This window comes from Lissotriton helveticus, chromosome 6 (assembly GCF_964261635.1).
Source record: "Lissotriton helveticus chromosome 6, aLisHel1.1, whole genome shotgun sequence".
NCBI lineage: Eukaryota > Metazoa > Chordata > Amphibia > Caudata > Salamandridae > Lissotriton > Lissotriton helveticus.
This window is the reverse complement of record NC_136067.1, coordinates 2061368001-2061392687: the sequence shown is the minus strand read 5'-3', so window position 1 is coordinate 2061392687 and position 24687 is coordinate 2061368001. Positions and strand designations below refer to the sequence as shown.

Genomic DNA, 24687 nt, shown 5'->3' with positions numbered 1-24687 from the left:
ACTGTGCATATTTGTTAAGTGCATTGACTTTCTGAGCTTTCCTGAAGTTGTGCTTTGGGTTACTTGTAGCCCAAGCACCGAGCACCATCTGCACCAAAGACTGTGGGCTTACACTCCACAAGTGTTCCGTGAGCCCACTTCTTGCATTTCCGCTTGAGGCTCCTTCGCGATCCCTGGTCCGTCAACTGGTGGGTCCCCACGATGGCCATTCTGATTTTTCTTGGGTTTCACTGGTCTCTCCAGATGTGCTCTGACTCCGTACCAAGTGTTGAGTCCCTCGGACCTTGCTGATCCACACCGAAACATTTCTTTTATTCCTGCATTGGTTACTGTTGTCAAGGCTTGTTGGGTCCAATCCGGAAACTGACACCACAGTACTCGACATCTTTTGTGGGACAGCTCGAATCCAGCTCCTGGTTGTCATCAACACCTCCTGGTCCTCGTGGCTGAAGAGTCAAGCTTCACCTTCTTCACCTGAAATCACCGGACATCGGTGGGCATTCGACTATCATGCCCCTGGTCACCGGCCAGTGACCCAGACTCTGTCCCCTCTGCTTTCAGGTTCTTCACATCTTCGATCCAGGCTTGGATCACACCGGACCCTTTCCACTTAGACACCAGCAGCACTTTGCAGCAGATCGCCATTGAAAACGACGACGAAAGCCGACACCAAAAGACACCTTTGCACCCGGCTTCCCTGGGTGAGGTAACTTGAGTTCTCCGGGGGTCCCGGGGGTGTTGACTCTATATCCCCTCTAGTTCTAAAGGGGTTTGCTCCAAGTACTCTTCTGAGTGTCCTTTATCTTTAACCACGACTTTCCCCATAGAAGTTAATGGTGATTTGCGGCTGTGTTTAGACAATGCACGCGCCCCCGTGGGACCCCTGTGTCACTACCTTGGAATGTTCCTGTTGGCCCTAGCGGTTCTGAAGGCGCTAGGCCTTGTATCTATGCAAGTCGAGGGTCTTACACCCCTTAAGTAATATATGGTTTGGTACGCCACTAGGGCTCAACATATATTGTGCTAATTTACTGTGTGTTCTTGAGTTTACTGAATTTACTTTTGCCTCTAGCCTCATAAAGAGACTAGTGGGATGTGTTTAGAATACATACATATAATTTATATATATACCTGGTGTGGTTCCCCTTTCATTTGGTCATTCATGAGATTATAGACTGGTAAAACAAGCTGCTTTACATTTCTCTAAGACTTAGCCTGCAGGCTGCTCTCTACAGCTACCACTAGAATAATGCCTCTCATATGGAAACATGCCAAAATCCTTCCTCTGCACAAGAAGCCATTGGCCGACCATACATTCCTGGCCATTTAGAGACCTAATTCTCTTCTCCCTGCTTTCTCAAAAGAGGTGGAAAACATATTAATTCACTATTCTCAGGTTATCTTGAAAGTAAGAATCTGTTACACTCCAGCCAATTGGGTTTCAGAGCAAGCTGTAAAATGGACACAGCCTTGCTAGAGGTAACAGATTACATTAAAGATAAGCTGGATTGTGGGGGCACTGTCGTCTTGTTTATGTTGGATGGTTTGGCGGCTTTAAATGTAAATGTAAATGTAAATGTAGTATACTTGTAAAGCGCACAGCTGCCCCAGCAACGGGGCGTCCCAGCGCTGTATAACTCTGGGGAACCCGTCCTGGCTTTCCCTGTGGGATGGTCCCTTGCTGGGAGTCCCCAAGGTGGAGCCAGGCATCCCCGGAATTGGTGGGGCCATTGTGGAGATTAGGCAAGCTAATGCCCAGAGTTGCCGAGTGGAACCCCTGATTAGAGTAAGCACCGAAGCGAGAATTATCGAGTCCGCTGACCAAAGTCCACGACCCTGCCGCGTCGGGAATTGAACCCTGGTCCCGGGCCGACTTCTGCTCCTGGGTCTGCCGCCTCTAACCAGTGAGCCACACTACTCCACATACTGTCACTCATGATAGATTTCTGGATAGGCCACAGAACATTAGAATTGGTGGCTTGGCCCTAAAATGGCTGACTTCCTTCCTGGACGAGAGAAGTCAAGACGTATGAAGTTCCCCTTTTTCATCCCCTATACAGAAACTGAAGGTGGGTGTCCCTCAAAGCTCAGCACTGAGCCCCACACTATTCAATGCTTATATGATGCCTCCTAATGATCTTGCTGAATCATGTGGAGCCAAAGTGATATTGTATGCGGATGACACTCTGCTTCTTTTCACTTGCGATAAAGGGGCTGAATTTTAGAGTGAAATCATCAAAATGTGCTTCTCTAAGGTGTTCAACTGGCAGGCTATTAACCAACCTAAATGTAACCCAGATAAATTGGAGATTGTCTTCTTTGGCACTTCACCTTCAGAAGTCTGGAGCTCATGGTGGCCCCATGATGTTCCCCCGCCACTCTTCAGAGATCAGCAAAGAAATCTGGGAATCAAAATGTACAGCCCTCTGTCCATGCAACCCCAAATCCAGGCTCTGGTGGGCACCTGTTTCAGTCTGCTTGTATCCTGAAAATCTTTCAAACACTTATTTCAACTAATACAAGGAAAACAGTGGTCCAGGCCTTGAGAACTTCCAGACTTGATTGTGGAAATGTCATATATTCTGGCCTGCCGGAATACCTCTTGAGCTGATTGCAAATGGTTCAAAATGCAGCGGCCAGACTAATTCTCAATCTTGCCCCTAGAACCCATCTGTCCCCATATCTAGGCGCAATTCACTGGCTTCCTGTGAAAAAGTGGAACTAATTCAAAGCACTGGTCCTAGCTGATAAAGCTCTGCATGGAAATGGTGCAATTCACCTTAGGAGGAGGCTGTGTATCTATGTCCCTCCCAGGACATCATGGTCCTCCTCTAGTCACCTAGCCACCATCCCTAAAATCCACCAGGCCAGATTCTGGGGAATAACTTTGTCTTATATTGATGCTAAAGCTTGGAATCAACTTCGGCTGGCAATTCAGGCCAACGTGGAACTCTCAATTTTACAGAAAAAAATGAAAACCATGGCTGTTCAGCAAAGGAAGTAATTCGTCCAGTTGGGTGTGCAGACAATTTTTGCTAGCGCCAGGACACTTCTCTGAGGTGCTGTGTGCTCAACATATGCCATTTCATTCATTCATTCATTCAATCACAAGCATAATAAACAGCAAATTGACAATGGAAAAGATTCAGGAGTGTGACATTCTCTGTATACAGGAATCTTGGGCCACTACGGAGGTTCACTTGCTAAGCTTTGCAAGTATATCCATACCAGCTACAAAACTACACTCCCATGGCAGGCCCTCGGGTGGCCTAGCAATATATGTAAAACTCAATAGAAGATTAAAGAGGTTAGGAAACCGCTGATGTGCTACAGTGTATAGTGATAGATGGGATATTTAATGGCATGTCCAGAAAGGAACTTTTAATCATCAACGTATACCTCAATCGCAATGGCCTCTTGAAGCTGGAGACAAAAAAAAAAGATCATTGCCATTTTAGGGGAAGTGCTTTGCGAACACACCCCCATGGATATGATCATCACAGGGGACTTTAACCTTCACCATCTGAGCCCGGATAATGAACATGGAACGCCCTCAGAAAGAGCATTCAACAACTTCCTAAGTCCTTTCGAACTAATTTCAGCTCAGACCTGGGTGGATCAACTGAGCCCTAAGGAGTCAAATTTTCTAACCTTCAACAATCAAACAATAATTGGCTACACCTTCATTAGGAAAAGCATGGGACACCAGATCTCAGGCTTCAAGACATTCCAACAGGAAGCAAGTGACCACGCAATGCTGATCACAGATATCAATCTTCAGTGAGAACATAGAAATGAAATGGAGCTCATAAGTCACATGAGGAGTGGAGGAGTATTCATTACTAAAGAGGATCAGATGGAACCAATTTACCACAGTAAAATAGGAGACTTGGAATAAGGGACCAAGACGCACAGAAAACAGTATGCCACCCACTCATCCATCCAGAATTGGGCCATCTGAATAGAAGACTAAGATGCGGTCTTGTTAAGTGGGGCCAGGAAGACAGCAAATATATGGTTGGGAATCCAGAATGAAACTGGAAGCACAACAGAAGCCTGAGGGACAAAATCTAGGCTCTCAAACACGTTAAACTGGAATATTGAAAAACCAGGACCATCGAGGCAGAGAGTGCTCACAAAGAAGCCCATCGGAATCACAAACACTTAATATGGAAACAAACACATTTGATGATTGAGAGCAAATGGGTTAAAGTATTTGATTTGTGTAACGCCAGAAGCCTGGTTAGCACATACAGGAGAAATCTACACAATGAAATGTGGGTGCCAAAGATGTAGGAGGACCCCATAAAGGCACCACAGCGGAGGAAGAAGTCCTGTCATATGAGGGCGGTACAGCACAGGATATCAGAGCCTGGGCAGAGATCCTTTCGACTCTGTACAGGGAATGCAGATTTTTGGGGACGTCCCGGACTGCTTGCATGGCTCCATACAGCAACCAATTTAGAAAATGGGCAAAAAAACAGACCAGAAGAACTGCAGGCTTATCGCCTTGTTGAATATCAAAGGCAAAACATATGCCTGTAACTTGCCTGAATCAAGGACAATGGAACCTTGAAATGAAATGAAATGAAATGAAAAAGAAACTTAATTAAGCGCACTGTGGCCATGCGGCTTCCTGGCGCTGGGGGATAGGGGGGGAAGGGAGGGAGGGGGGGGAGGGGATGGGGGGGGAAGGGGAAAACAAAAAGTAAACGGATTCGACACTGCAAACAATGAGACTAACCAGGGAAGGCCTGACGAAAGAGAAAAGTTTTTAGTGCTTTTCGAAAAGCCGGGTAGGTGGAAATTGATTGAATAGAAAATGGAAGACTATTCCAATACTGGGGGGCCAGTACCGAGAAACGGGTGCCGCCCATACGAGCTTTACGGAAGCGGGGGACCTGAAGAAGAAGTTGGGAGGACGAACGAAGAGTGCGAGAAGGGGTGTAGGGAGTGATCAAGGAAGCAATAAACAGAGGAGCAGAGTGGGTGAAGGCTAGAAAGGCAAGACAAGCTAATTTGAAAGAAGAACGAAAGCATACAGGAAGCCAGTGAAGGGACTTGAGGACAGGCGTGACGTGAGAAAATTTGGGAAGATGAAAGATGAGCCGGGCGGCCTGGTTCTGAATGGCCTGAAGCCGGCGCATTTCATAACCGGGGATGCCGGAATAGAGGGCATTCCCGTAATCGAGACGGGAGGTGATGAGGGCTGAAATGATGGATTTAAGGGCATCGGTAGAGAAGAAGCGGGATATTTTACGGATGAGGCGGAGGGATAAGAAACAGGATGAGATGACAGCACTAACTTGGGAATGAATGGAAAGGTCACTGCTGACTTTAAGGCCTAAAGTGCGAACAGTGGGAACTGGAGTAGGGGGAGTGCCAAGAGGGAGGGGCCAGTAAGAAGGGGACCAGGGATTAGAGGGACCACCAGTGAGGACAAGCTCCGTCTTGTCGGGGTTTAATTTGAGGTGGTTCATGATCATCCAGTCCGAAATAAAGGTTAGGGTAGAACTAAAGAAAGAAGAAGAGTCAGGAGTGTGTGGAAAAGTACATTTTGCCATGTTCTGTGTCCCTACGTGTCCTCCATCTTATGTTATGTGTGCATGATTAATATGCATATGTATTCCCCCTGTTTGATTAAAGACGCAATTACAGTTGTGTCCATCTCTAGTATGCTAGTTTCCAGTTCTCGTGAAAGCTACGAGTATTAGGCCTATGTAAAGTTGCGTTGCCACGTTTCTCAGTGTGCACGTTATTCCAGTAAAAGTCCCCGTTTCTAGGCCTCAAAAGGGCCCGGACACCAGATTCAGCTCCTGTCTCCTGAACCCTCGCTGAAGAGCGATACAGCCCCCACCTGTATTCCTGACCCTTCACTTACTTCCTGCCTCACAGTGCCCGGCTCAGCCTGGCTCTGCCTACGAGTCTGCCAAGAGTATGTTATGATTCTAGTTATCAGTCCAGCCCTCCTTCTCTGCATTCCTAAGCTACTGAATCGCATCAATAGTTTCCGTTATTGTCTAGCCTTTATGTCTCCATGTAAGAGAAATACTGCATTTACTGGTCATTTAATATTCCTCAACACGCACTACATGTAGAATAATGCATGCTCCAGTCTTAGAGTCTGTTAGCCTTTCCCCTCCTGACTCTTAGTTTATATCAACATGTTCTCTAAACATTAGATACTAGATAGTGTTTAGGTACATGTCGCCCTGACTCTCCAGACTTCAGTCTCTGCTCCTAGCACAGAGTTCATAGCCCCCAGCTTCTCCTAGTAACACGTCATTGTTAGTTTGCGCGCACCATCAGGTTAGAGGACCCGGCTCCTTGGGTAGCCCCCTCCATGTTTCCGCCCCATTTATGACATATTCTGTTACGTTTACATCACATGTCTATGTATACGCCTCTTGTTACACCCACTTTCACCCTTATCTTTCGCGACTGCTATTGACCACACCCACTGCTCCGCCTACTGTATTCACTGTAATGCAATTGTTTTAGTATATATATGTTGTACATTGTTATTAAAGTTAGCGCGCTCATCCCAGATCCAGCCCCGGCAGCTGTCGGGCCCCGTCATCCTATTCCTGTGCAGGTTGTCCTGTTCCTGTCCTTTATGCTGTATTAAACCTGCAAACTCCTACTACCTCGAATCTTGACTCTTATTTATTGAGCTATCTGTTATTCATATGTCCAGTCAAACCTAGATCCGGTATTATTTATTTATATACCACATAATGGCGCCCGAACAGGGACTTGCCCTTTCCCCACGCGCCGGTGAAGCCACGCCGGCCCCCTGACCCTCTGCAGCCGTGACGGAACCATACCGTGCACGTGCAGATATTTCTGCTTCAAGTATCCCTCAGGCCCACGGAGGAGACGGAGGTGGCGGTCCAGCATCCAGACGAGGCGGTGGAGGAACGCGGCGAGTCCCGACCAGAGCCCAAGCCGAGAGTGCAAGGTCCGAGGTATCCGGAGGCCCACCCGTAACTGAAGTCCGAAGTTCGTCCGTCCGGCGTCGAAGCAGTCCAGTCCAGTCCGAGGCCTTCCGTTCTTGCTGCCCGGTGAGTACCGTTGCTGGGGTAGTATCTAGACAGGGTCAATCTAATTGACTCTGGTCCGTGGGTTTTGGTGGTACACAGACCCAAAACGAAGTGTCCACTTCGGTGGATGCGGGTCCTGACGTGTCTCTTTATGAGACCGGTAAGTTTCGTACTGTTTTAGCAGAGCATCTAGTTTCTGTTCTAGTCAGTTCTGTTCTCGAGAAAATTCATGTATTCTGTTTTCCGTATTCCAGGTAGTATTCTGTTCGAACTGTTATTTTAAATGTTCTTCATGTATTTTTAATGTTGTGGTATGAAAGTGGTGTAGTTATCGTGTTCATTGTGTATTGTATTGTGTCTAGATTACAGTCCAGTCATGCCCTTATTTTCTAAACTACGTCAGTTGAAAACTAGAAAAGGTCTGTTAGAATCAGCAGTTCCTGTCCCGCCTAGGGACAGTCCAGGTCATTTTATGTATCAGAAGCATGGCATAAGTGCCATATTATATCTAGATTTATGGGTGGAATACACCAAAGAGTTAGAAGAAAAGTATAGATGGCCCGTATCAGGTACGTGGGATGCCGAGTGCATCATGCGAGTAGAAGAAGCATTATGGAAAAAGAAAGCCAGACAGTCACAGAAAGATGCCATCGAGTTATGGCGCAAAGAATCTCATAAAAGAACCGAAAAAGAAATCAGAAAGTCAGAACTAAGTAGAGAATCCTTAGAACGAGCCCAAGAAAGGGAACTAATCGAGATAGGGGAACGAGTTAAAACCGAACAGTCAGACAGACAGAGGAATGCCCTTATTAAGGGTATGTACCCTCTTCTTGCCGAGGGCTTGCCAAAAGCGACCCCGGAGGCATCCAGTAATTTTCTGCCACCATTAGTTCCGACCAAGCTACGTCACAAACCGACCGCAGCTGATATTTTTATTTCGTCCTATTTGGACGACACAGTCCCGGAATATGCAAATCCTGTTCCGCCAGCTCCTGTAAATAATGTAAATCCTGCTCCTCCAGACACCGGGGCACCTTTTGCAGTACCTGCTACGGTACCCCCGGTCCAGCCTACATTACAATTTCCCACTCTGCCAGCACGAAGAGTATCAGTCGACGATTCCAGTTTAGGGGCCGCAGGAGGAGGTCCTCCTGGTACCCCGCCACCACACCAACGTGTAACGTTGGTCGAGTTACATGAATGTGCGTTACAGCGTACGCCCAAATATAAGTCCGTTGCAGATATCCGACGAGCTCTTACTGAATGCCGCTATGATCCAGTTGCAGGTGATGATAGTACAGTTATATATTCCATCCGTGTAAGACGGGTGACCGGGTATTTGGACACCCTACCGAATATGAAAGAAGATCTAGACAGAATATATCTTTTCATCCGTACAGGGGATGATCCAGAAAGTATTGGCGAAGCCATGTCTCAAAGGAAAGCTGAGATCCAGCTCATGTTATTAAAGTTTCTGATTAATTGTTTAATAAGAGAACAAGATTACCCGTCCAAAGATCCGGCCGAAATGAGAATCCTGACAAGGTGGAGTGATAATATAGCCGAGGGTAAGCACAGAACCATCAGTAGTATAGAGAGTATGTACAAGAAAATTCGTAAAGAAATAATAAGGTTACACGAGAAACGCAAAGAAGCACTAGTAAGCGAGAAAGAAAATGACTCTTCTACTGAAGAGGTAGACGACGAGAATCGCACCAGAATAGCGTATGTAGGTAGAACTAGACTTTCCGACTGACATTCACGTCTAGATTACAAGAAAACTGTTCTTCATCCAGCACCAGAATAAGGTTCTCTAGAACAAGTATTTCAAGCTACCGATCACATTCTGAAATCACGAATCGGTTACAGTGAATTAAGTACCATGCATGAACAAGAACTAGCCCGATCAGCAGTCCGATGGATTACTGATTCTACCACTTTTCCAGACGAAATAGTGGCACAAATGTTTCTGAAACTGCCCCCAGCCGAGCAACGACTGGTGGGTATGTATATGATCCAGCACCTCATTACTCTGTATGAGGGTCAGCATTCTGATCCAGGTCCGTTACACGATGTCCTGAACGAGTTACTCCAGTATAGATGGAAAGGTCTAGGTACCGATTTAATTAGTATTATTCTAGAACAGCGCCACAAATATAGAACGTTTTTGAACCCGCATTTCGTTCTTGTCTCACCCCCAGAAAGTAAACCCTTTTACATAGACAGACAGAATCCGTTACGAGAAGTACACCCAGTTAGGACAGCAGATGGTGAAATGCAACGAGTGTTTGTTTACACTCCGATTACAAAGATGGAACTCTTAGAGATGAAGAAATTAATTCCCTGTCATGATAAAGATCCAGCAGGGTTCCACCGAGAATTAAAGGACATGCTCCGTATGGGAGAATACACGTATCCAGATATAATTAAAATGTTAAAGGTCCTGTTGCCCGCAGGGGTATATGAAAAACTCAAGGAAAAAGAATGGGAGGTGGGAGAGAAAAAGATCGATTGGGCAGTCCTAGAAGCTGAAGATAAGATACGAGTACCAGGTACCGGTCTCGGAGAGAAATGTAAAGAATTACCAGAACTGTTAATACAAGTTTTGCCAAGATTATTAGCCACTAAAAAGGAAGACTGGGATGCAATCTCAGCCTGTAAACAGAAACAAGATGAAGACACTAGTGATTATTATTCTAGATTTGAGAAATGCTTTAGTATTAACAGTGGCCTCAAGACAAGTAGCGAGTCATACCCTCATCTTTTTGTTACTAAACTAGTCGAGAATTCAAGTCCACAAGTTAAGAACCGAGTTTTGAAAGTCGAAAGTACCTGGCAAGCTAATACCCCGTCCCAAATGTTACAGATGCTTCAGTATCACCAGAATAGAATCAGAGAAGAGCAAGATCATGAAAGGAAACGTATGAAAGACACGAAAATGAAAGTACTAGTTGCACAATCTGTTCCTCAAGACAGTCAGAAGAGGGGTACGAATCAAGCCAGTCATCCTGCAGTTCCCGTTAAAGGGACCTGCAATTATTGTAAACAGCCAGGTCATTATATAAACGAGTGTGCAGTTCTGAAACACAATATAGCTACCGGTAAGACTAAAGAAAGACCACGTCCGCCTAGACAAGAACAAGTTTCACAGACTTCTCAGCCACAGAATGCACAACAGACAGTTCCAGCACCGCAGCCTATTGCTGCAACACAGCATGTTACACAGCAAATGTACCAGTATGCCCAGTCTGAGTATCCAGAGTATCAGCCATACTCATGAAACAGCCTAGAGAGGGAGGTAGGCTTGCCTCTCATCGAGATACCTGTAGATCAAGAGGGTCCCTATGTTCACAGTCAAGTATTAGGGAAAGACAGAAAGTTTTTGATTGATACAGGGGCAAGTAGGACCACTATAAGTCACGCCGAAGTTCCAGGGGCTCCGCTCTCAGGCTCAAGAAATGTTTCCCTTGGATTTTCAGGAAAGCCTATCGTAAACGAGATATCTAAGCCAGTTACTCTAGAAGTAGGTCCATTGTCCCGCACTACTGATCTGTTACTTACGAAGTCATGCCCAGAAAATTTGTTAGGTATTAAAACACTGAAAGAATTAGGTGCAGTTATTTGCTGCTCCCCAGAGGGAATACGACTGTTCTTACGTGACTTCAAGGGTCACTATGTATTACGAGATTTTGATCCGAGATTGTCAAATGTTCTGCAGCATCTATGGGCACAAGGTCCCACTGATGTTGGCTATACGCAAATCACACCCCATCGTGTGACTCTCAAACCAGGTGTAGTCCTGCCACGAATCAGACAGTACAGATTGCCACCAGAGGCTGTAGCAGCCTTATCCAAAATTATTGACGAGCTCATGGCTCAAGGAGTAGTTGTAGAAACTGACTCCAATGTATGTAATTCTCCGATCATTCCAGTCATGAAACGTACTGATCCAAATGCACCCCCAGTATATCGATTAGTGATTGACCTTCGAGAACTCAATAAATGTATTATTCCCCAGTACCCAGTTGTCCCAGATATCTCTTCCCTATTGACAGCTATTGATTCTGAAGCCACATTTTTTACAGTCATAGACCTCAAGAACGCGTTTTTCAGTGTCCCCATTCATCCAGACAGCCAGTTTCTTTTCGGATTTTGTTTAAATGGAAGGAGCTATAAGTTTACACGAGCTCCTCAAGGTTTCACAGAAAGTCCAAGTATTTACAGTCAAGCACTTAAGAGACAACTAGACAACATTCACATGCCAACTGACACTGCCCTGCTCCAGTATGTCGATGATCTACTGATCACAGCCCGTTCTGAACGTGCTTGCGAGCGAGCATCACTTACAGTCTTGTATTTCCTTGTCGAGATGGGGCACAAGGTGTCCCCTTCGAAGCTTCAATTCTGTGTCCAGCAAGTGATCTATTTAGGCCACTTACTGTCCAAGAGGGGTAGGCAGTTGACACCTGACCGTATCCAGTTAATAGCGAGTCTTCCTCAGCCCAAGACACAGAAGGAGGTACGTGCTTTTATCGGCCTCACTTCTTACTGTAGACAATGGATTCCTCAGTATGCATTTCTAGCCAAACCACTGATACAGTTAACGACACAGGAGGCAGCCGTATCGACTGTCCTCCCTTGGACATCTGAACATACACTTAGTTTTAATGAGCTAAAGAAAGCCTTATGCCAAGCTCCAGTTCTAGCTACACCGAACTACAGTAAGCCTTTTACACTTTTCGTCACTGAACGTGAAGGTACAGCATTATCTGTTCTCACACAAGATCAAGCAGGACAATACAAGCCTTGTGCTTATTTTTCGAGCACATTAGATCCTGTAGCCCAGGCTCTGCCTGCGTGCCTCAAGTCAGTTGCAGCCACAGCACTAGCTATCAGACAAAGTGATTCCATAGTATTAGGACACTCCCTGACAGTACAAGTCCCACACTCCGTGGAAGTTCTTCTAAACCGAACACAGACTCAGCACTTGACAATTGCACGTTTAACAGGTTATGAACTGACACTGTTCCAGCCACACATAGAAATCAGACGCTGCAACGTTCTAAATCCTGCTACACTGTTACCATCAGTTACTTCAAATCCTGCCACACATGACTGTGTGGAAGTAGTTAACACTATGACTAAGCCAAGACAAGATCTGACAGATATTCCATTACCAGATCCCGACCTGACACTTTATGTGGATGGTTCATGTATGAGAACAAGTACAGGAGAACTAGTAGCCGCGTATGCAGTGACTACAGACACTGAAGTTATAGAGACACATCGTATTGACACTCTGTCCGCTCAAGCAGCAGAGCTAGTTGCTCTGACCCAAGCCTGCATATATGCTAAGAACCTGAAAGTCAATGTTTACACAGATTCACGTTACGCATTTGGAGTCGTACACGACTTTGGAGTGCTCTGGCAGGAGAGAGGTTTCATGACTTCTCATGGAACCAAGATTCAGCATGGTCTCCTTATTCAAGCCTTGTTAGAAGCAATACATTTACCAACAGCTATCGCTATCATGAAGTGCAAAGCACATACGAAAGTTACTGACACTATTTCTCAAGGTAATGATCTAGCAGATCGCACAGCCAAGCTTACAGCTCAGACACCAGACATTCCAGTTAATAAGACACCGACACACACTCCAGATCTGACTACCTGTATGACAGTTAAGGACCCTACTCAAGATGTCATAGATATCCAGTTACATGCTACTCCCGATGAAATCAAGAAATGGTCCGAACAAGGAGGGGTCCAGACAGATCAGGGATGGGTGACGAAGGGAAAAGCCACATGGTTTCTCCCCGACTCTATGGTTCAAGTCATTATCAATACCGCACATAGTCCAGCACATTTAGGAGAAAGAGCTATGTTAGATAGTATCCAGAACATTTGGTTCAACAAGCATTTACGAGCTGCAGCCAAGCAGAAAGTCCGTACCTGTATGATATGTTGCCAGTTTAATCCAGGTAAAAGTGTCCCGGTGGAACAAGGTGGATTCCAGCCTCCTGACCACCCTTTTGAAGTCCTCCAGATGGATTATATTCAGATGGAGCGATGTCGAGGTTTCAAGTATGTCCTTGTAGTTGTATGCGCTTTGTCCAGGTGGACAGAAGCATATCCAGTCCCAGATTACACAGCCGCGACCACTGCCAAGCAGTTGGTTCGTGAATTCTTCCCCCGTTATGGACTCCCTAGGGTCGTGTATTCTGATAACGGCCAGCCATTCTCATCTGAGCTCATGAAACATATTTCCCTTTTGTTAGGGTACCAGTGGAAGTTTCATTGTGTACGCCATCCTGAAGCAGCCGGTCTCGTAGAGAGACATAATCAGACCCTGAAAATTCGAATTGCAAAAGTATGTAAAGAGAAAGGTGTGGACTGGCTAGTAGCTCTGCCAGTCGCTCTGTTTTATATGCGCATGGTCGCACATTCCAGATCAGGTCTGTCCCCGTACGAGGTCGTATTCGGCCGCCCCCCTAATATGTGGGGTACACCTAGACCCCGAAGTATTACCGATGTTTCAAGTAATATGCTGACAGATTACCTAGCTTCCTTGATGTCTGCCCTACACTCTTGTCGTTCACAGGTTGCCGCCGCATTTCCAGACAATACCGAGGTGGCACCGCATGAAATCGTTCCCGGATGCATGGTTCTTGTCCGGAACTTTGATCGTTCAAGTCCGCTGGAGCCCCGCTGGAAAGAACCCAAACAGGTCCTCCTGGCCACCCGTACTGCCGTCAAGTTGGAAGGCAGGAAGGGCTGGGTCCACCTGTCTCATGTGAAAAGGTTTTACGGACTACAGACGGTTACCAAGAACATTTCCGAGGATTTTAAAAACTGTCAAAGTACTATTCTTAAGGACTGTCCCGCAAAAGACAATGATACAGATTCCTCCCCGTTAGAGAAAACTCCGCAGCAGGAGTATAAGCTAAAATTAAGGTCTAGTAAAATACGTCAGCCAGTTTGATTGTCTAAGTCCTCCCCTAGGTGAAACGGTTAGACCGGTTTCTGACATGTATATAATAGACCCCCACAGAGAGAGAGTTAGTGAGAACTCTAAAAGTTGCACTATTATTTTATGTTTTCTGCTATATTTCAGCATTATGATTTCCTGCACAAGTTATGCATTTTATTTGTGTTTTCCAGTTTCTCATGTAAATAAGTCTGCTAATGTTACAGTAGAGCACACGTTTAGTGATCTGCCTCCTCATGAACTCTCTTATCGTCTTGCTATGCGTAATAATTCCTTTATCCGCATGTTACATTATTCACACCAGACCAGCAATGCCACTAATTGTTGGGTGTGTGGTCGACTCCCCCCTTTCCAGACACCGAAGGGAGTTCTGCCACTCTTTCCTTATCCATTTTCACATAATGGTTCGTGTGGAGCATGGTCCACGTTAACGTCATCCTCAAATGATATGTCCTTTCTAAACAGTACATGTTTTCCAGACAGGCAAGGTCTTCCCCACAGAACAGGGTTAGATCTAGAAAATGAAGTTTATAATTTAGGTAATTATTCCTCGAAATTTATGGTCCTGAATGTTCAGTCTGATACTACTCCAGACTTACCTGCTATGTCAGTATTACCAGTAAAAGGCGAATTATGTGTCCGAAATAATGGTTCCGTACATGTAGGCCATAGTGATTGTACTACTATTGTCAAGTATAGTGACAGTAGGAAATCCATTTTCAAAGCTTCACGTCATTCTTATTTTGTTTGTGGTCAGACCACATATGTTCGTCTGCCCCTCGATTGGGAGGGAACCTGTTACATTGCCTTCCTACTGCCACCAGTTTTCCTAGCCCCACCTGACTATCATAGGAATTCCCACCTAGTACATACGAGACACAAGAGAGACCTCCCGATTGTCGATTATACTGAAACTGCTCTAGAACAATACATAGATATCAATAAAGGTGTCTTCCCCTACTTAGGTACTGTTGTAAATAGTAAACTGATACGTAGATTAACCAGAACACTCGAAGCAGTAGTGATTGAGACTACTTCTGCTCTAGGTAACTTAACCGACGAGCAATCCTTTATGAGAATTGTCGTGCTCCAGAATCGTCTCGTCCTTGACGTCATACTGGCCGATAGGGGCGGGGCATGTGGAGTCATCGGATCTAGTTGCTGCATTTTCATTCCTAATAACGCACCGTCTGTTTATTCAGCTATTACCAGACTCCATAATATTGCCCATATGTTACACCAAAATCCAGGCACCTGGACATGGTCCGGGTGGTTCTGGAATACAATTTCCGCCTGGGGATGGAAAGTATTGTCATTTCTGGGTATTGCAGTAACGATCATATTCAGTTGCTGCCTCTGTTTACAATGTGATTCAGAAAAGGGGGGGTTGTTTACAATGTGGCCCCGCGATTTGCGGCATTTGTGCTACCTCTTGTATTCCTAGTCCCAAGTCCCGTTCTAAATCCAGTTCCAAGACAATTCGAGACGAGCAAATGATACTGTATGAAATGATAGATGGTATCATGAATATTGATGTTTCCTGATGGAAACGTAGTGACAAGGAGGGAATGTGGAAAAGTAAATTTTGCCATGTTCTGTGTCCCTACGTGTCCTCCATCTTATGTTATGTGTGCATGATTAATATGCATATGTATTCCCCCTGTTTGATTAAAGACGCAATTACAGTTGTGTCCATCTCTAGTATGCTAGTTTCCAGTTCTCGTGAAAGCTACGAGTATTAGGCCTATGTAAAGTTGCGTTGCCACGTTTCTCAGTGTGCACGTTATTCCAGTAAAAGTCCCCGTTTCTAGGCCTCAAAAGGGCCCGGACACCAGATTCAGCTCCTGTCTCCTGAACCCTCGCTGAAGAGCGATACAGCCCCCACCTGTATTCCTGACCCTTCACTTACTTCCTGCCTCACAGTGCCCGGCTCAGCCTGGCTCTGCCTACGAGTCTGCCAAGAGTATGTTATGATTCTAGTTATCAGTCCAGCCCTCCTTCTCTGCATTCCTAAGCTACTGAATCGCATCAATAGTTTCCGTTATTGTCTAGCCTTTATGTCTCCATGTAAGAGAAATACTGCATTTACTGGTCATTTAATATTCCTCAACACGCACTACATGTAGAATAATGCATGCTCCAGTCTTAGAGTCTGTTAGCCTTTCCCCTCCTGACTCTTAGTTTATATCAACATGTTCTCTAAACATTAGATACTAGATAGTGTTTAGGTACATGTCGCCCTGACTCTCCAGACTTCAGTCTCTGCTCCTAGCACAGAGTTCATAGCCCCCAGCTTCTCCTAGTAACACGTCATTGTTAGTTTGCGCGCACCATCAGGTTAGAGGACCCGGCTCCTTGGGTAGCCCCCTCCATGTTTCCGCCCCATTTATGACATATTCTGTTACGTTTACATCACATGTCTATGTATACGCCTCTTGTTACACCCACTTTCACCCTTATCTTTCGCGACTGCTATTGACCACACCCACTGCTCCGCCTACTGTATTCACTGTAATGCAATTGTTTTAGTATATATATGTTGTACATTGTTATTAAAGTTAGCGCGCTCATCCCAGATCCAGCCCCGGCAGCTGTCGGGCCCCGTCATCCTATTCCTGTGCAGGTTGTCCTGTTCCTGTCCTTTATGCTGTATTAAACCTGCAAACTCCTACTACCTCGAATCTTGACTCTTATTTATTGAGCTATCTGTTATTCATATGTCCAGTCAAACCTAGATCCGGTATTATTTATTTATATACCACAAGTGGAGAGATCGAATATGAGCTGGAGGTCATCAGCATAGTTATACACGGAGACCCCCAGCTCACGAAGAGAAAAAATAAGAGGAAAGATATAGAGATTGAAAAGAAGAGGGGAAAGGGAGGAACCTTGGGGAACCCCACACACCAGGGGGCGGAGGGGGGCGGAAAAGCCAGCAAGCTGAACTGCCTGGGACCTACCCTGGAGGAAGGACTTCAGCCAGGATAGCGCTGACCCCCTGATGCCGGCTGCGCTGACACGGTCGAGAAGAATGGCATGATCAACCGTGTCAAACGCAGCCGACAAGTCGAGGAGCACCAGCGCCTGGGGACAGTTGGAATCAGCCCCTCCCTTAAGTTCGTCCAGGACCGCAGTGACGACCGTCTCAGTAGAATGACCCGGGCGGAAGCCCGCCTGGTGGGAGGCCAGAAGGCCATGCCTCTCGATGTAGGAGGAGAGGCAGGAGGTGACGTGGCTTTCCACAATCTTCCCCAGGTAGGGGAGGAGAGAAATAGGCCTAAAATTAGAAGGTGAAGAAGGGTCTAGACCGGGTTTTTTTATTATGGGAAAAACAGAAGCTATTTTGAAGGAAGAAGGTACAGAACCTAGAGCCAAGGATGAGTTGAGGAGTGTGAGAGGGGGTCCGGGGGAGTGAGAAAAGAGGGTTTGAAGGATCCGGGCCGGCGCAACGTCAGCTGGCGATCCTGATTTGACCTTGGCCAGCAAAGCAGAGAATTGTGCGGTAGTAATAGCGGGAAAAAGGTCTAACGAAGAAGGTGGGGGGGGGAGAGGTGGGATGACCAGAGTTTGAGAGACTACAGGGATGTTGGCTTTGATTGCGGAGATTTTATCTATAAAATGATTATTGAGGGAGAGGCAGAAGGAGAGGGAAGGGGCGACACTAGCATTGGTACGGTCGGACATGGCCAGTTGTTTCACAAGCAGAAAAATCTCTCGAGATTTGTTGGAAGAGCGAGCGACTTTTTCAGAGAAGTATTCCTTTTTTGCCGAGATGATGGCTTTTTTATAGTCATTAAGTAGTAACTTATACTTAATGCGGCGAAGAGGACAGTAGTGATGCCTCCATTGGCGTTCTGATCGCCTGAGATTAAGTTTTAACTCTTTAAGTTCACTAGTGAACCACCGGTGGGCCTCATGGGGCCGACCCGATTTGATGATTTTAAGAGGGGCGACGAGATCACAGGAGGAGGATAACCAAGCACCAACCGCGTCAGCTTGTTCTTCCAGGGAAAGGTCGGTCAGGTCGGGTGTGGTAGAGGTCAAAGAGGAAGAGAGGAGGGAAAGATCTGTTTTGTTCCAGCAGCGTGCTGTCAAGTTCTTGGGGTGAGGGACTTTGGGCTGAGAGAAGAAAGGAATATTAAAAGAAATTAAGAAATGATCTGACCAGAGGCAGGGAAGAATGGAAAGAACAGATATGGGGCAACGCAGGGACCAAATTTGGTCCAGGGTATGACCCTTAGCGTGAGTGGGTGAAAAAACGTAAGGTGAGAAATTTAAAGAGCAGAGTGTTGCAGAGAAATCTTTAGAAGTTGGGCTTTCTCGAGGGTCGTCCGGCCAGTAATTGAAGTCGCCTAATAGAACGACTGCCGAGTTGTTAACTGATAAAGTGGCTAAAATATCCTGAAAAAGCGGAACAAATTGGGGCATTGGCAAAGGGGGCCGGTAAACAAGGACAAAGGTGAGGGGGTCAGTGAGATTAGTAGACCGAGCGACCAGGAAATCCACGTTGGGAATGGGAGGAAAGTCAAGAAGTTGAAACTTCAGCGTAGATCGAATGATCATAGCCACTCCACCGCCGGTCTTGCTGGCCGGTCGGTCCGCACGGAGGACGTAGTATGTGTCAGGGAGAATAGCAAGAAGGTCGGGAAGAGAATCGGGAGAAAACCATGTCTCCGTGAGGAAAAGGTAATCAGGGGAATCAGTGGTGAGAAGATTGAAAAGTTCAATCTGATGCTTGATAGCTGACCGGGTGTTTAACAGAAGTGCCGAGGCTGCAGGGGGTAACGGAGGAGGGGAAGGGGATGCTTGAGCAGTCGTTAGTGGGGGAGCGATAGGTAACAGGGAAGGGGATACAGTTGGGCAAAGAGGTGCCGAGATACCAAGTGAGGCAATGCGCGCAGTTAACGAAAGAGGGACAGTGGAGAGCCTCGTAATTGCAGTTAGTTGAGCAGGGGTATATGACACCAATTGGACAGGACCTGTGGCCCCTGGTCCCGGCCGGTCGCGGACGGGCGCAGACGGGCTTGCCTTAGGCGCGCCTTCGGCGCGCAAACGGCGCGCCCGCTGCGCCCGTCCGCTGCACGAACGGTGGAGGCACATGGTAAATAGGACTGCAGAGGGGCGTGGCCAGAAAGAGTGGGCATGGCCAAGGGCGCGGCCGCTGAAGGCGGCGAACGGGGAGTCCTGGGTCCGCTGCAGCGTCCAAGTCGGCTGCGCGGTAAAGGCTGTGACAGGGAGGGGTCCCTGGAAGCAGGTAAGGGTGATTTAAAAACGAAGCGCTGAGCCAGCGCTATGCTAGCTGCAAATAATTAAAAGTGATCAGGGCGTTGGCTAGTGCTCCCGCGGAAGGCAGGGGAGAAATCCGTGTACTTGCTTTGAGCTCGTGGTTCAGCTCCTATTAATGTCCCAGGGGGCGTGGCCAGAAAGAGTGGGCGTGGCCTTATCCTTCTACCAAACTGGATTCCGAAAAGGCTGCATGACTATAGACAACATAGTGGCATTATGTTTTCTGCACAGCAGGCAAAATTTCAAAAACAATCTGTCAGTATTTTTATGCTTTGTTGACTATTCAGTAGCCTTCTATGGAGTAAATCAAAGCAAACTATGGAACAAACTGAACAGCTGGAAGATTTCAGGTAACCTCCTGAAGGCAATCATGCCATTGGCAGGGGACACGGCTACACACAAACTGTGCATGGAACAAGCATTAAAACCGGGCTGCGTCTTGGTGCCCACTGCTTTCAATTTATACACGTCCAACCTGGGGAAAACCCTTCAAGGCACAACTTTGCTAACCCTGAAAATTGAACAGCAACGACTACAGGTGCTCCAATATGCTGACGATATGGTGATTGTCGATCACACCAGAGTTGGGTTGCAAAGAGGTTTGAATGCACTGAAAATCTTTAATGAGGTAAATGAACTTGTGGCAACCCCTAGAGGTGGTCTTTGGACAACACACAAAAAAAGTTTTCTTAAAGTGGTGTTTGGGCAGTACGAATATGTTGACCAAAAGAGCATACCACTACCGAGGAGCATGACTAAATGAATTGAATTTGAATTTGAATTTAATTTGAATTTGAATTGAATTGAATTTAAAAACATTTATTTAGCGCAGCTTTTACCAGGCGGTTTCATGGCGCTTATGATAAAGGAGAGGCAACCATGCCCCAATCAAAGCCAAAAGCCAAAATACAAGCCACTATTTACGTATTGTGCAAACTACCTGGAAAACTCCACAGCACAACCGGAGTACCAATAAGGAAAGTGACTAAACTGCTTGCAGTAGCTGGGTATGCATCACAAGCATTCCCAGGGAAGATGGAAAAGATCATGGGAAAAGCTCCGTGCCAGTGCTAAAAAAGGCTTTTTGGACTCCCTAAATACACACATTACAGGCTGATCATGCTTGAGTTTGGCCTGGTGCAACAAAAACATGAATACAGGAGCAGCCTTGTAAAATACTGGTGCAAGACTCTAAAATCCTAGAAAGGATCCTTAAAGGACATACTGAAAACCATATTTGAAGGGGGGATCGAACCCATGGCAGACATATTATCTTGATGCTGTGGCAGAGTTGGATCTATACACAGTGATTTGTCCCCAAGAGGAAGTAAACTACGCAGCAATCAAGAAAGCACTAAACAACCAAATCCTTCACTTATCAAGAAAGGACGACACAGACACGGTCAAGGATATCAGCGTGTTGTCGAGCCTAATAAAATCATATGAGACAAATAACATTCAGCCTTAGGAACGACATGCCAGAAAGAGATCTAATGAGGGCTTATAGTGTTGTTGCCTTTAACCCGTTCCATGGTGCCGTCGGCCGTCGCAAGCGCTACCTCGCTGGTGCTGCGCACGTCCAACGACCGACGCAGACCCGCCCGCTCTTTAGAACGCCCGCACCGTGGCGGAAAAACCGCCGCGGTTAAGGCGTTAAGGAATTGAACCCTGGCTGGAAATCCCTGCTGAAGATCATTAGATGCAGGATGTGCTACTGTACATCAGAATCTATGGCACATCTAATATGCTGCTGTACAGCCTTACTCCAAAACTGCCAGAAGTTGCTGAAACCAATGTTCATAATGTATGGAGTTAGAGCAAGCGCAGACGCAGTTGCTTTGCTCTTGACCTGCACAGTTCCTTTAGATCAGGCTAACTTAGGCTAATTCATGAGTATTTCTCAAAAGAACCTAAATGAAACAAAATCAGATGCAAACTGGCAGCTAAAACTGAATAAACCTAGACCATGGCACGTGGGACATATTCAGAAAAGACTGGTCAGTGAAAGGAAAGGAGGCTGCAGAACACAACTGGCAACAGCATGCAGGAAAACAACTCCAAGGTGCCCCATAATCAGATGCATGGTCCGAACAACCTAAACCAGCATTGAGGCATCCTGAAACTGCTTCCATGTTTCACAACACAAGTAAGGAAAGTCGCCGGCAATGTGTGGTTTGACCATTAGACTCTTCCCTCAGAAACTGAAGCACAGGGGGCCTAGTACATAGCATGTCATCTTTTTGCACACAGTCATCGTTTACAAAAAGTGTGTGGGAAGTTTTTTATTGTAATTTTAAGTCATGTATGTTTGCATAGTTGTTGTTCACAAAAGGGGTGGGGCTTGATTTGTAACTGTCATTTTTTGTTATTGAGGTGCAATTTTACGTAATAATGCAATTAAATTATTCATTCATTCATTCCTCAGTTTGGGAAAATGCCGCTCTGGGCACATTAGTACCACAATCAAGGGTGGAGAACTGGTGAGAAACCTCTTGGGGGCTACAGACTCACTCTGACTGGGTCCATGTGCGGGTTCAAGATAGTGGGAGCCTGTATTTACCTGTAGCTCTGAACAGGAGGCCAGCAACCAACACTTGGAGTCACTTCTGGTAGTCCTGGGTGCAGATGAAGATGCAGGGCTCAACAATGGGGCTGACCTCTGTGGGTTCAAGGCAAGACCCAGGGACAAAAGCAGTCCTTCCAGGTACAGCAGCCGTCTGGCAGAGCACAGAGCAGCTCATAGCAGCAGGCAGTCCTCTGAGAGTCCTTCTGCAGGTCGAGCAATGAACTGAAGAGTGGGTCTGACTGTCGGTTACACCCAGTCATGTGACCCAGGCCAGCATACAAGAAGAAAAGGGGTGAAGGGAGGAAAATGACAACTTTCCTAAAGTGGCATTTTCAAAATTGTAAGACTAGTCTGAATTTGACATTGAAGAGGGTTTACCATTACAATTTCATTGGTATCAAACATGGCATATTCAGCTCCCAGGACATGTGAAACCTAAAAGAACATGCCTAACCTTTTAATTACACAGCACCCTGCCCTATGGACTACCAAGGCCTGCCGTAGGGGTGCCTAATGTCTAATAAAAGGGATGTTTTAATGCCAAGTCTACATGGCATTGGTACACTACATCCATTCTGCAATGGGAATGCCGGGGCATGTTTTAATGTGCTACTTAAGTGGGACGGACAATAAGTATCTTGATTACAGGCCCTGGGTGTATGGCATACCACTATACAAGGGAAAAATAAGAAAATACAATCTGCCAATTTGGTAAATGCCAATCAAATCATGTTTAAGAGAGTGAGTGATCACAAGCAGTCTGGCACAGTAAACAGCGTTTACAACAAATATTTTACCCCGCAGGGAATCACAATGCAGTTGTTACAACGACCGCGTTGTGATTCTGCATACCATTACTCCGCAAGTCGTAACAACACCATCCCTAGTGTCCGCACAGACTGAAGTTGGAATAGTAAATTATACTATTCCAACTTCCAGCTCCCCCCTCCACAAGTCATTGTTCCGACTTGCAGAGATATGGTATGCAGAATCACAACGTGATCGTTGTTGTAACGACCGCGTTTTGATTCCCTGCGGGGTAAAAGAATGCGGGATTTAAAGGTATATTCTTCTGGCACTGGTGAACAGTAGTAAAGGTCCAGATGTAGGTCGGCAAATACCGGTCGGTAACGGCCGATTTCGGCCGTTACCGACCGGTATTTGCAAATGGAGATGTAGGGGCCTTAGAATTTACAGAATCGGTAAATTTACCGATTCGGTAAAATACCGATTCTGTAAATTTACCGAATCGGTAAATCAATATGTAGGTGGCACTGAAAACAGCGCCACAGGTCCTTACCGAATCGTTATTTACCATGTAATACTATTGCATGGTAAATAACTAACACCTGTGTACATGCACATCTGTGCATGAACACCTGTGCCATGTGACACACATACATGCCTAAGGACACACATACATGCTCTTAGGCATGTATGTGTGTCACATGGCACACAAGCCACAAACAGGGTGTCAAAGTGACACCCTGTCCCCCTTGGCAATTCGGTAATTTTACCGATTCTGTAATTACCAAATCGGTATTTGCCATTGAATCCTATGGGCTTCAAGGCCCAATGGAATCAATGACAAATACAGATTCGGTAATTACGGGTTCGGTAAATACCAAATCCTACCGATTCGGTATATTTTACCCAAAAATTACCTACATTCGATTTACCGATTCATGAATACCGAATCGGTAAAATTCTGTATTTATGAATCGGTAAATCTAATTTACCTACATCGGGCCCTAAGTTCCATAAAAAAGAATTTCAGAAAACTGTGGGAGGGAAAAGGCAAAAGGTTTGGGGGTGACCTGTAAAAAGGGCCAGGTTCAACTAATGGGCACGTAAAAGAAGACAATTAACACACAATATACCAATGGCACACAGAGGCCCAGATTTTGAAAAAAAGTCAGAGAACGTAGCGCAGCAGCCTAAAATGTTGCACTGCATTGCATGACAGTGAGGGGAGTGGAAAGGTCCTGTCTACCAAGATATGGCTAACTCCTGCCTTCTCCTTCGTGCCGGTGCTGATTTCAGCTGCTGTGCATCAAACACACACCTTAGCTCCATAGTGCTAGGTTGTGTTCCTGAGTCTAACATATGTTTTTTACTGGAAGGTCACCCTTCCAATATATAATGTGATACATAGATACACTTTAAATCGTTTCCAACTTTGCATGTGTGCTGTATCGTGCAGCATGCTGCAAAGTTAGGAAAGAAAGGAGAAAGAAAGAAATTTCTTCTCTTAATGCCTCAGTTTAAACTGCATTACGTTTTGGCACCTGTCTACCTTTGTCGATAGGTTTTGCATCGAAAGGCATGGGTGTTAGCATGGGAACGCCCATGTGTTACCAATGGAACACCCCCTTGGCACAAAGTAATGCTTTGCGCTGCTTTGTGTTACTTTCCAGCAGAAAATAAGTTTTACACTGGAAAGTAAATAACGGAAAAAAAAATCTGTGCTGGTTAGTGTTACTTTTGAGATGCTAACCCATCGCAAAATGTTAGTAAATCTAACCCAGAGCATCTATGATGAATATCATGATGGGGTGGTACATGGAACCAGAGAAAATACATAGGATGTTCCAGTAAAGCTCAATTGAATGTTGGAGAGGGTGCCAAACCACATACACATGGTGGAATTGACCTAAGTTGCCAATGTACAGGAAATAAGACCTGTCAGTCAAAAAAGATGTAATGAGATTGCCAATTCGAAGAGATACAGCTGTATCTAAGACAATTGAAAGAGTGAAAGGATGAGTTGGAAACTGCTGTCCCATGTACTGTTATGTGTAAGA

General features: G+C 45.8%; 1 protein-coding gene across 1 annotated transcript in view; it reads left to right on the top strand.

Annotated features, from left to right (window-relative positions):
- LOC144762990 (uncharacterized) overlaps positions 1-24687 on the top strand; it is a 318770-nt gene that overhangs the window by 268896 nt on the left and 25187 nt on the right. The gene's annotated exons all lie outside the window — the stretch shown is intronic.